The following is an 11,949-nucleotide window of genomic DNA, read 5'->3' as shown; positions in this document are numbered from 1 at the left end:
GATATACTAAACTCAGAGAGTGCAGTCAGTCACATCTCCACTAACTGCATCACTTCAGATGCTCCAGTAACGAGAAACTAAGAAGAGAGTCAAACCATGCAGCAGCTAAAGATCTGCAGATCCCGTGGCTCAGACAAAAGAGGCTTTACTAAAGTTTTTCCCTTTAAAGGGCCTGTTCCTTAAGTCAGCTAGATTAGTTTAGTATCATGTGTCAGGCTGCAGTGGCACAGACACCTGCCCTGAAAACCCTGTAAGCTCTCATCCACAATGACAGACACAAGCAGTCAGAGAGCATCACTTGGGTGGCACAACTTTAAAACCTCAACAATAAACTGCCACCAAATCCTAAAATGCTCCTGTTAAAGCTGCTTTTGGTAAACCTTGTTTACTTACTGGACAATTTGAACCATTTTAAAGGGAAAACACCAACTTTGAGCGATTGATCAGTGAAAATGTTACCAGTATTAGGTGTGGGGCTTTTTGTAACTGATCAGCCCAGGGAACTGTATTTGCTAAATAAATGTAAACAAAAAGCAGGTTCTCAAAGTTTAAAATAACAACGCTATATTACCGTCAATTTGACGGTAATATAGCGTTGTTATATTAAAAAACTCAATTAGATGTTTTTACTTCTTTACTCATGAAGACGTAAAAACATCTATTTGAAGATACTGTAATACAATGGACTCACTATATCCACTGAGGATCAGGAAAATACGCTTATATACTCAGGCATACATGCGTAACTCCAAAGTGGTAACTATGCCAATATTCACTATTTCATTTCTATGCCAAGACTGTTGTCAAATCAATAGAATTACTCAACAACCATTGTCCGAGGGAACAATTCAAACTTCTTTGGAACAAAGGGACCTTTCTCTGCACTTATGCCTCGTTTCCACCGAATAGAGCGGGTCGGGTCGGATCGGAGCGGAGCGGTTCAGTCCGGTCCGGGTAGTTTGGCTTTTCATTTGCCAAAAGTTGGGTAGAGTACGGTTTAAGCGCACCTAACCGCTATGAGCCGCTCCTAATTTCGGTACTCCTCCGTTGGGGTACCAGCCGACCAAAAGGGTGCCGAAAAGGCGGAGCTACACATGCCGTCCGTTTATTGGTCGAAAGAATCATTTCCACCGTGTGTAGTCACCTCGGCAAGAGTGAAGAGAGTCTTGTGTTTTGTCGAAAATGTGAGCACAGCACTGTTTATTGTGTGGTGTTTTTCCTCGTCATTAAATTAATCAGTTGGTTACACTGTGTCCCATTGCTACGATGTCACGTAGCTGCCGCAGCCAGCACTGTTCGCTCACTGTCTCTATCAGTTGCACCGAGCCGTTTACGCTCACAACACGGGGGGAATAAATAAAGAAGCGGCTGATTTGACCAAGCAAAAACGAGAGACCGCTGGCTTGACCACAGTTGTTCCACAGCCTGATAGTTTGACCCATATTCTGGCGCCGGCTATCGCAGTCCAGCCTAAACCCCGCTCTACCAGTAAGGGTAGGGTCGGCGGTGGAAACACCACGAGATTCTTAAAAGTGAGCTGTCCCGCTCTGAGCCGCTCCGACCTGACTCGCTCTACTCGGTGGAAACGAGGCATAAGACTTCACAATTCATGTTACTATTTGGTCAAAAAGGTTGCCCAATAAAAATTCTAACCTATGCCTAAGCCATCATGGGGTATTTTAATATTTTTAATAAATCACATTTACATTTCCTATCGCATACTGCTGTAAATAATATCAGGTGTCTGCTCACTTCAATATGTTTAAAGCAATTAAGATAAATACAAATATATATTTCTAACTAGGCCTATATCTACCTCAGTGTAGTTCAACTCAGATGCATGTTAGTAAAAAATGTTGAACTAAAATCTAATATTAAAAAAATATATATGGATAACGGGATAACTAGCTGGCGAATGTATTCATACAAAATTCTCTCAAAGGGTACAAGGTTTTCAAGTTGAAACTGGCATCATATAAAACTGTTGTGTATAGGTAGGGTCTAGTCTAAGCTGTAAGAAAGCGCTAAATGATATACAAACGATAAAGGATAATAGGAGAGAATGCTCTAGCATCCCCACATCCAGTCACTCCAGACTCAACAGTTATTCAGGTGGACGAGGTAAGCACTTGTTCCTTGGTACAACGCCTTAAAAACCTCTTCTTAACAAGCTGGAGGCAAACTGGTGGAGCATGAAAAAATAAATGAATAGCTGATTATGGTTGGGTATTAAATGCACATTACTTTTTAAGTATAGAGTCCATTATGAATAGTTTCACTTCTTGTTACTCAAATCAAAAAAGGGAAACTAGGGTCGTAGTTTGGGAGAATAAGCTACCTACTGTTTGTTTGCATACTTATATGCAATTTTCTTTTTAAATTAAAAGTAAATCCATTAAATCCTAAATAAATGGCCAGATGGATTTACTCTTCATTGACTTTTTCAGGTAATGTGGATGTAAATGACTGAAATATTTAAAGCTGACATGACGGAAACACATATTTCTACATTTGGCAGATACTCCAGATGAAGATTATATTTAAATTCTGTTCCAATTTAGAAAATCAGAAGAGAAAACTGATCATCTGCTTAGACAATGAACGAGTGGGCCACAGCCATCACGCACGAGAGACACGAGGTGTGGTGAAAAAAGTAAGAATCCAAACACAAACGTGTAATTAGATCTCAGCGACCCTGTGTGTTGATTGAGCTACTCTGCTGTAAAGTTGTTTAAACTCTATCGTGTGTCTGAAAGGACCTCTGTCCCTCGGCTCAACACTGCTTCTTCCACGCACAGCTGATCACAGCTTTATCTAGTTGTAAAATCAGCTGTTTGGGGTAGGATATAGCGTTTCTCCTGCCACTATTTCTGCGACATTCCTTCATGTTATTCTACCCTCTGCTCTCCCCCCCACCTTTGCATAGAGAAGACACATACTGATAGATGAGAGCCGGGACCTCTGCTAGTGGCAGGTGCTGCGTTAAATTGTTGCCCTGCAGCTACTGAAAAAAAAAGAAAAATCCAGAAGAAGAAAGAATTTCAGATTAAACATAAACCCTACACAATACAAATAAGTCCCCCAGGGCACTAAACAGTGAACTGCATTCTAATGACTCATGAAAGAGGCACACCTCCACATGGTTGGAAGAGGAGGGGGTGGGGTGGGGTGCTTTTTGCCCACCATCTCTTTTCATCCACACAGAGATTTGACTAGGTAATAAGGATCAGGGCTTGGTGATTGGCAAGCGGCCACGGCAGCGAGGTCTTAGCCCCACACGGATGCTTCGCGAGTTGCTGGCGTGCCAATCAGCGCACCACGCCCCTCTTTGGTGGAGAGGAAAGTGGGGGTGGGACCATTAATCACCGGTTCAAGAGAGCACGGGCCCCCTGGGGGGATGCGCAGGGTAACATTACTCAGCTCCTTCAACTACATTTTATTTGCTATTTCTTTCCACCCTGGCTGGACAACAGCATTCCTACACTGGGAGGGGAACATGCACATCATCTCTCAGGAGAAAGAACTGGCAACGATATGTCAGTCACAACAGATCAAACAGAACGGAGTTCATACTATATTGATTGATATACATCTTATTTCAAAAGGAATTTTTATTTTGTTTTTTTACTGTGGTGCTTAAATTAACTGCACTTTAATGTAAATGTCTGCTCTGTTTTATCACCAGAAGCACGCTCACAACAACAAATGGCCAACTACACTCACACACTCTTTATCTGTCGAGTATTACATAAGTACATTTTGGGAAGAGGTCAAGGGAGCACTTAAATATATATTTGATTTAAAAGAGCTGCTTAAATTAGACAATATCTTGGGGATTGCAGGTGAAGATAAAACAAAATGACATATAGCTACATACAGCTAATTCCACCAACATTAATATCATGGCTTTCAACTATAGAACAAACTTTGCACTTTGCGCAAAAATAAACTATTACAATCAGGGACCAAGAAATAAAGTGGAGCAGGATTTATTCAGGATTTTACTCGCCACTCTGTTTTATTTTCTCTCTGTCTCTTTGTGTGTCCTTGTGTAATTGCTTATTTCATTTATCTACTTATTGCATTGCTTGTTTTGTCTTGGTTTTATGTTAACATTTTGATATACATGTTATGATTATGATGTATACATGTCATAGAAAATTAAGATTCTAAAACTCAAAAATAAAGTTCTTAAAACGCTCACAGTCTTACTTTATGTGAACAGACTGTGAGAGATAGTAGTCGGAGAGGGGCCACCCAGGTCAAGCATAGCTCAGGCTAAATGAGATAATATCATCACCTTACAGACAACATCTCGGAAAATAAAAACAGATAACCCGACCCCATTCACTGGCTGTTCGCCTCATCTGTGCCGCATTTTCACAACTGTTCTTGGGAAATTCCGTTGTTAATATAAAATGGAAAGCACACTATATTTTACAACCTATGGTATTTACCACTGGAAGTCCCTTCAATACAACTCAAAATGAAACTAGTGTCTGACGCTTCATTTATTAACAGCTAAAACCAAGTGCAACTTAAAAATCATGTAACATTTTAAGGTACTATATTATGTACAGAGACCACGTTGTTCCAAGTTAATCAATTAGAGGGAAAAAGAGCATTCTGTTTGGCTTCACGGAATCATTATCTATCTGTTTTATAAAGGCATTAAAAAAGAAATAGAAAGATAGAAAATATCTATACTATCTATTTATATTGTTTCTGTGAAGGGCTCGGGCCTAAAAGAGCTGTCAATTGGTGGAAAAATGTCACTACTTAAATCTAATTATTATATAAAACAAAATGCCGTATTTTCAGCACTATAAGCCGCACTGGACTATAAGCCGCAGGTGTTTTAATGTTTAATTACCATATGTAAGAGTTTGTGCACAGAGGGGACTGTCGGGAAAGAAATGGCTGCTTGAGGAAGCTCCCATTTATTAACATTTCAACAAACAAGTTGCATATTTGCATAACGCATTCAAGTGTTACCATTTAGTGCAATAGTAGCTAGCTACAGAACATATACTGTGCTGTGTAATTATTATATTATTAGCCGCACCGTTATATAAGCCGCAGGGTCGAAAAATTGGGAAAAAGGCGCGGCTTATAGTCCAAAAATTACGATAGTCACTACTCAGTTTAAGTTACAAAATTATAGTTGTATGTTAAGAGTAATGTGTATTGGTTGTATAGAACATTATATTCTGAAATTAATGGGGGCATACAATCATCAGCAGTTCATGTAATTTGGAATCTTGTTAATTTTACCTTTCTGTTTATAAACCTCTGACTGTGGTGATTTGGAAGTAGAAAACAAAAAAGAGTAAAACTGGTGTTGTCCTCCAACAATAAACCTACGTACTTACAGCAAGCGTCTCATCCGGCTCATGCATGGTAATGCAGTCCATGCTGATCTGAATGGTGTTTGCAGAGCCATCAGTTGGACTGTCCGTGAAGTTAAGCTCAATGGGTTGGACTGAGTGAATGGCAGATCTAAAACACAAGAAACAGGCAATAATGACAAATAGTTGATACACACCTCTGTAAGTCATGTAAGGCTAGACAATGCAGGTGAATAGGGTAACATTTTTACTTTAGAATTTTCCCATTATTTCTTACATTAAAAAAGTGAGATGTTGGATAAAGCCATATACTGTATAACCGTATATGGCTTTGATAATGAATATTTCATTTTTACAACATTTTAGTGTCCAAAGTTTTTTTGTGGTTCAAAGTATTGAAAAAAAGGTTGCGATAATGGCTGTTAAAGATGGTTGTATAGGAGAAATGTACAGACGCAAACAGAAAATGTTTAATCAAATAAACACCTAAATGTACACGTTGCAGTGCTTTAGACAATATTTTTGCCTTCAGTGAGATATCACTGCACACATTTGGTCACATCAACTCACTGCTGGTCCAGCATATCAAACAGTTGGTTGAATACATCTTGGCCAAAGAGGTCGGTTGTCTGTGCGGACTGATTCTGGGACATAGCGGTGAGGAAGGAGCTCTCTCTCCAGGACAGACGAGAGGAAGGGTCCCTGAGTCTACAAGGGAGACACAATCACAACCACAATCTTAACTCATGTTAATACTACTCATACTCTAAATTAGCAATACTTACTTTTGCTGTTGGCATTTTTGAATAAAGGTATTAAAACTATTTGAAAATGGTAGTTTTAAAGTTTTAAGAGACATTCACAACAATACATTTTGATGTGCAGGGGGGGCTGAGATTTTGGCCACCCAGCCAGAGGAGGAGGAGGAGTCCTGCATGCAGTCATTCATGACGGGCACTCCCATTGTGAAGAAGTCAGCCTGCATAATGCTGAATATTTGTACTACACATAATGGTGATTATGCACCATTCAGACAGAGGCACTTTGACCTGCTCCCCCTGAAACATTACACCTGCCTCAGAGCTCAGCCTGCCATTGTTCCTGCTGAAGTGGCGCACGCTGCAGTCTGCTGAGACACACGGAATTCCCCCCACAGTCTATATGATAGCACTGCTGCAACTTCTGGTATGTGTACAGCTGGACAACTTTTTTATTTTTTTTGGGGGGGGGTCATAATCTGAAGCTGGCACTATTTTAGGTTTTGGAATTCCCCAACACTGTGTGATGAATGATATTAATACCTGACTTATAAACACAGGCATATCCAATGAAGCAAAACATTTTTGGTGCATATGACGGAGTGTTGTGTTTGGAATAAAGACTAAAGAAAGTTGATAAGATTAAAATATAAGAGTCAAATCAGCTTTTGCAATCAGTACTATGTTTGCTATACAGTAGGCTACAATATAGCAAATACGGTACTATATTGCTCTGACTCTGACCTAAGGTCCAATTTGCAGTGTGTTGGAAACTGGACAGGTACATTATTTTTTGACATCCTTCGCACCTAGTCATTTAAACTAACAAGCACAGGAATACTGTTAATATCCGTGTGTATTGAAAGCAATAATGTCCTACACACAAGGCCTATTTTGACAGGCTAAAATAGACTTGTGACTGGTGTTAAGAAACAAATGTGAAACAAAAACTTGACAATTTACGCAATAAAACCAAAATAAAACCTACTTAGCTACTGTGTAACGGAAATTAGTCATTATAGGAGATATGACGAAGACACATTGGATATGTCAGCTAACTTGGCTAATGATACAATGGAGCGAGCTAGGCTGAATTAAGAACACATTTAGGCCTAATGCGGAGGTTTAAGTCGTTTTGAGAACACCATGAATAACAAATAAAATCTGCCTACCTGCTTTCACGTTTTCACATGGAATTTAAATGGGCGTATGGGCATATCTTCAGATAGGCTACGTTAACTAATAGGCCTATGGGCCTATATCACCTGAGTTTGCCTCACTGAATTTATGATGCCACCTAGCAGATGGTTTGGCTCAATTTCCTGCTATTATTTAACATAAATGCATGCCTTGACACGGCACCTCTCCTGCTAAATTAATTGACCCTGTTGGAGTTTATTCAACTCACTAATATTTTAGTAAAGCCTTTAAGAATATGTTACCTTCACCGTGGGGTCCAGTCTGAATTTTCTCCACACGGCCCTCATTAATTGTCATAGCAACCAGATTATCGCGAGAGTACAGTACAAATAAAGATGGCTGTTGTTTTTATATGGCTGTCCATACAATTTCACTATTATGACACTATTCTTAAAGGTCACATATTATGCTAAATGCACTTTTTAAATGTGTTCTAACATATCCATGGGTCCACGGTGTGCCTAGAGACTGCCAAAATATTTTAGAAAATAACAATCTCTCCTGTTCTCACTCTCCCCCTTTCTGAAACCCCCACCCCTCCCCCCAATATACTTTAGTCAGAATTTTCCCCTTTTCTGACCTCACAAACTGGAAAGCCAGAAGCTTCCACTGTGCAGCCCACACCCCTATTTCTTATTGGTCCACGGCCCTGACAGACAGAGGGCGAGGCCTATCTGGCTTCGCTTCCGGACAGGGGGCGGGAGCAGCTCAAAGATTGTATATTTACGAGGGGAGCTGCAGCTCTTTTTAAAAAATAGGCCATTGTGAGATTAGCTGAACATCAGCATAGTACAATAAATTATCTGAAAGTTTTTTTCAGCAAACAATTAAAGAAAAACGTATTAGGGACCACTAAGACCATATAATATGGTGTATAATAGTACCGAAAAGTGTATAATATGGGAGCTTTAATATCACAGAGGAAAACAGATCAACATAATAAATCAATGGGTTTAGCAGCAGATAGCCTATGTCCATCATAAATAAAAAGTCATGGTTTGCAGTCACTGGAAAAAAACAACAAAGCAACGTGGATGAGAGAACAAAGGAGTAGCTTGCAGGTGTGGCATCATCTGTTAATGGAGAAGGGAGGATTTAGGTGTGGTCCTTGCACAGACCTCTGCCTCAGTTATACTCCATTTGATTTACGCTTTTGATTTTACTTTAATTTAGGCTGTGTGTATGTGTGTGTGGCACACGTGGCACACTCAACTGTCACCTAAGTTGTGCATCAGGTTCAACATGTAGCCTACAGCCGTGTAGCCTAAGCCTATGAATACACTTCACCATCATAATAAACCTAGTCAACACCTACTGATTAAAACACTCTCTAAACACTTTGTGTTCAATCCAGGTTTAATGAATTTGACCATGTGCATTGTCTTTTAAAAACTTGTATTTTATTAAAACTTATTGGAAAGCCTAATGTTAGAAATAAAAAATATAGCCTATATATTTAAATAGTGATATTTTGCCATTTTATTTTAACATACTGCTCAGATAGATGGGTTTATCCCCGTTCTGGCTGTTGTTTGTCTGCTTTTGGGTGTCCGGTTACTCAGAGAGTTTTTTGTGTTAGCCTGAGGCGAAGGCTGTTCAGCATCCACTTAAAGACGGTGCAGCGCCTCCAGACGAGACTGGGCCAGAGGTCAGCACTAAACAGGGACGGCCATTGTCTATTGGCAGGTTGGGCACACCGACCGATGAAAATGCAATCAAAACAAACAGCCCAGCCGATCGGGGCCCTTCTCCAGTGTCTTTATTAATCACTTGTTCAAAGGCCTAAGACCTTCTCCCCCCTCATCTGTCAGCCCGGGCTGCAAGAGGGACATGACTGCAAAACAATAGAAAGCCCCCCAAGTTTGTCCTCCTCTTTATCCCACCTTACTTTTATACAAGTGAAACAGTCTGAAGCTAAAACCTCTGGGGCAGAGGGAAAAAGGCACAAATTCCTCTGAGGTTTGGAATGCAAAGAAAACAAGAGAGGAGGAGAGAAATGGTGGACCAAAAATATACATTGATATGAAAGCTGAATAAAATCTAGAGAAGAAAATGAATGCAACCAAATCTTAATAGATAATAGGTTGTATTTGAACGCATCATGAATATGTTTTAAAGCTGACTAAGCGAAGTTATCGAGGTCCATTTATGTAATAAATAAAGAATTATTGTTAGAAGTTTTGCGTGCTGTCGATTCTGGTGCACAATGGCACTGTGTAAAAGTTGCCAAAGAGAATACTCTACATGGAGGCTCTACACGCAAATACCATACAAGACCACAGTGCATCTTCTTGCACCGTCTCAGAACCAGGGAGCCCAGTGTGAGTTGACACCAAATAAAAAACAGTTTGTTTGCAGTAATACAGTGATATGAACCAGACAGCCGTTACAGTACAGCTGCACTTCTGAATCACAGAACAAAACGTGTTTGCGTTTTCTTTTACATTCTATTGATTTGATTAGAAAAAGAATAAAACTACATAAATGTTTCTGATCTGGAGTGAAATCAATTCACTCCTAAATGATTATATACATGAATAGATAGATAGATGGATAGATAGATAGATAGATAGATAGATAGATAGATAGATAGATAGATAGATAGATAGATAGATAGATAGATAGATAGATAGATAGATAGATAGATAGATAGATAGATAGATAACAAATGACAGATATTTATCGCATGTTATTATCTAATTTCTTATTTAATTGTTGCAACATATAATCATTGAGTATTTTTTCTGTTTTCTTGTGTTTGATAACTTCATGTTTTTATAATGACTTTATAGTTTTCCTTTTTATCACAAATGTTAATTTACTCCTTTGTGTGTTATTGTTTTTCTGCCTTTTGACCTGCCCTAATACATAAAAAAAACCTGAACTGAATAAGATATATCAGAGGCCAAAGAAGCAATCAAATGTTATCACGTTATCACCATAGACTTTGGTTGAGGAATAGATGACATTTAAGGTACAAGATAAAGTATTGTGCTGCAAATGAATGAAACACATCTCGTATAGTCAATATCAATCAATGGTATCAATAATTCTGTCATTCTGGATCATATATCCTCTGCAAAAACATCTGACATCTTTTCAAATGACGAAATAGACCTAGCAACCGCAATGTCATGTAATATGTCCTTTCTACACACACATTGTAACCATAAGTATGCCACGCTTATAAATATATCAGGCCAGAGCAGCAGCAGCTGAGGAGCCAGGCAGACACAACTGTTCTCGGGTCACTTTGGACACCCAGACCGGATCAGTCTAAACGCTGGACCGGGGTCAAACAAAGAGCAGGGAGATTCCCAGCCTGATCAGTAAGGCAGGTGCTCTCAGTTTGCTATGTTCAGAACTTAAGTACATGTAAAAGATAATAGCTGAATAGATCCATGAAATGAATGGTTGTGCTGCTTCAGGATTTGATAGCTTCAAAGAATTATACATAGATAGAGAAAAATCAAATCACTTGGCTTCAGATAGATAGTTATACTGTAGAAAGAGGTTATCAGTTCATACAGTATGTGTGTACTTACCGATGAAAGGGGAATTCTGGGTAATACTGCACAGCTGTGTATGGTGAATTCATGTTGTCGGGCGCCAAATGTCACTTTTGCTGAAATCTTCAAAACGACCAGCTTGTCATAGAGGCACACGTGTCAATGGCTGTGCATAAACTACAAAAATAAGCACAATTAAAAATAAAAATAAAAATAAAAACTAACATTAAATAAATACAAATAAATAAATAAACAGGCCTGGGGTTAAAGTGCCAGAGGGTACAGTGCAGAGTGGAGAAAGTTTGAGAGCCGTTTTGAATTTAGATATTTTTTCTTCGGCTAGCCTACAGAATAGGAGGGGCTTGTGCCAGCTCTCTGACCAATCTCCGGCGACAGTTGTACAAGATATCACTCACTCTCAGTTGCTAGGATATAGATATCAAGCAACTACATTTGACCCTGCACCTAACCCACCCCAGCCCAGCCCATCGACAAACACAGCTAGCCACTGTCCTGAAAAGCTCAGCCCTATACCGCGCCAGTTCCAAATATTTCCACCCAGATTCCCCAGTGGTTTTGTGGTGTCTGTTGCGTCATGTTTATCAGAGGCCCAGGAGGCTTCTTCAAGCATCGAAAACATTGCAATAAATGCTCTCCCAATGCCAGACATTGTTGATTCTGTGCCGATTCAGCAAAAAGCACCAACATTTTTCAGGGGGAAACTTACAAAAATCACCCAAGTTTTTCACTTTCACAAAGTGAAACATAGTATTTGGCCATGATCTCAGATGTCTAATGAGATGTGTGTGGAGGTTTTGATTGATGTACAGATGGCCATTACCAGACATGTATCCTCCTCTATGCTCTTTAAGCTTGAGTGGAGATAGGAGAGACACCAGACAAAAATGATGCGGTTTGATACTGCTTTACACTAGCCTACATAAACTTTTAATTTAAGCACGGCGCACACATCGTGCCAACATACTTCCAATTCAATATCTGACTCTCCCTCTCATACAAGTAGTATGACACCGTAAACCTATAGGTGTTGTGTGGTTTTCAGAGATGAACGGCGGATGAGTCAGCAGGCTAAAATAACAAGGTAGGGTCAGTGCAGGGGGAATGATAATAAAT

Source organism: Ammodytes marinus (genome assembly GCF_949987685.1).
Source record: "Ammodytes marinus genome assembly, chromosome: 8".
Lineage (NCBI taxonomy): Eukaryota > Metazoa > Chordata > Actinopteri > Uranoscopiformes > Ammodytidae > Ammodytes > Ammodytes marinus.
Note: the sequence above shows the minus strand (reverse complement) of the source record.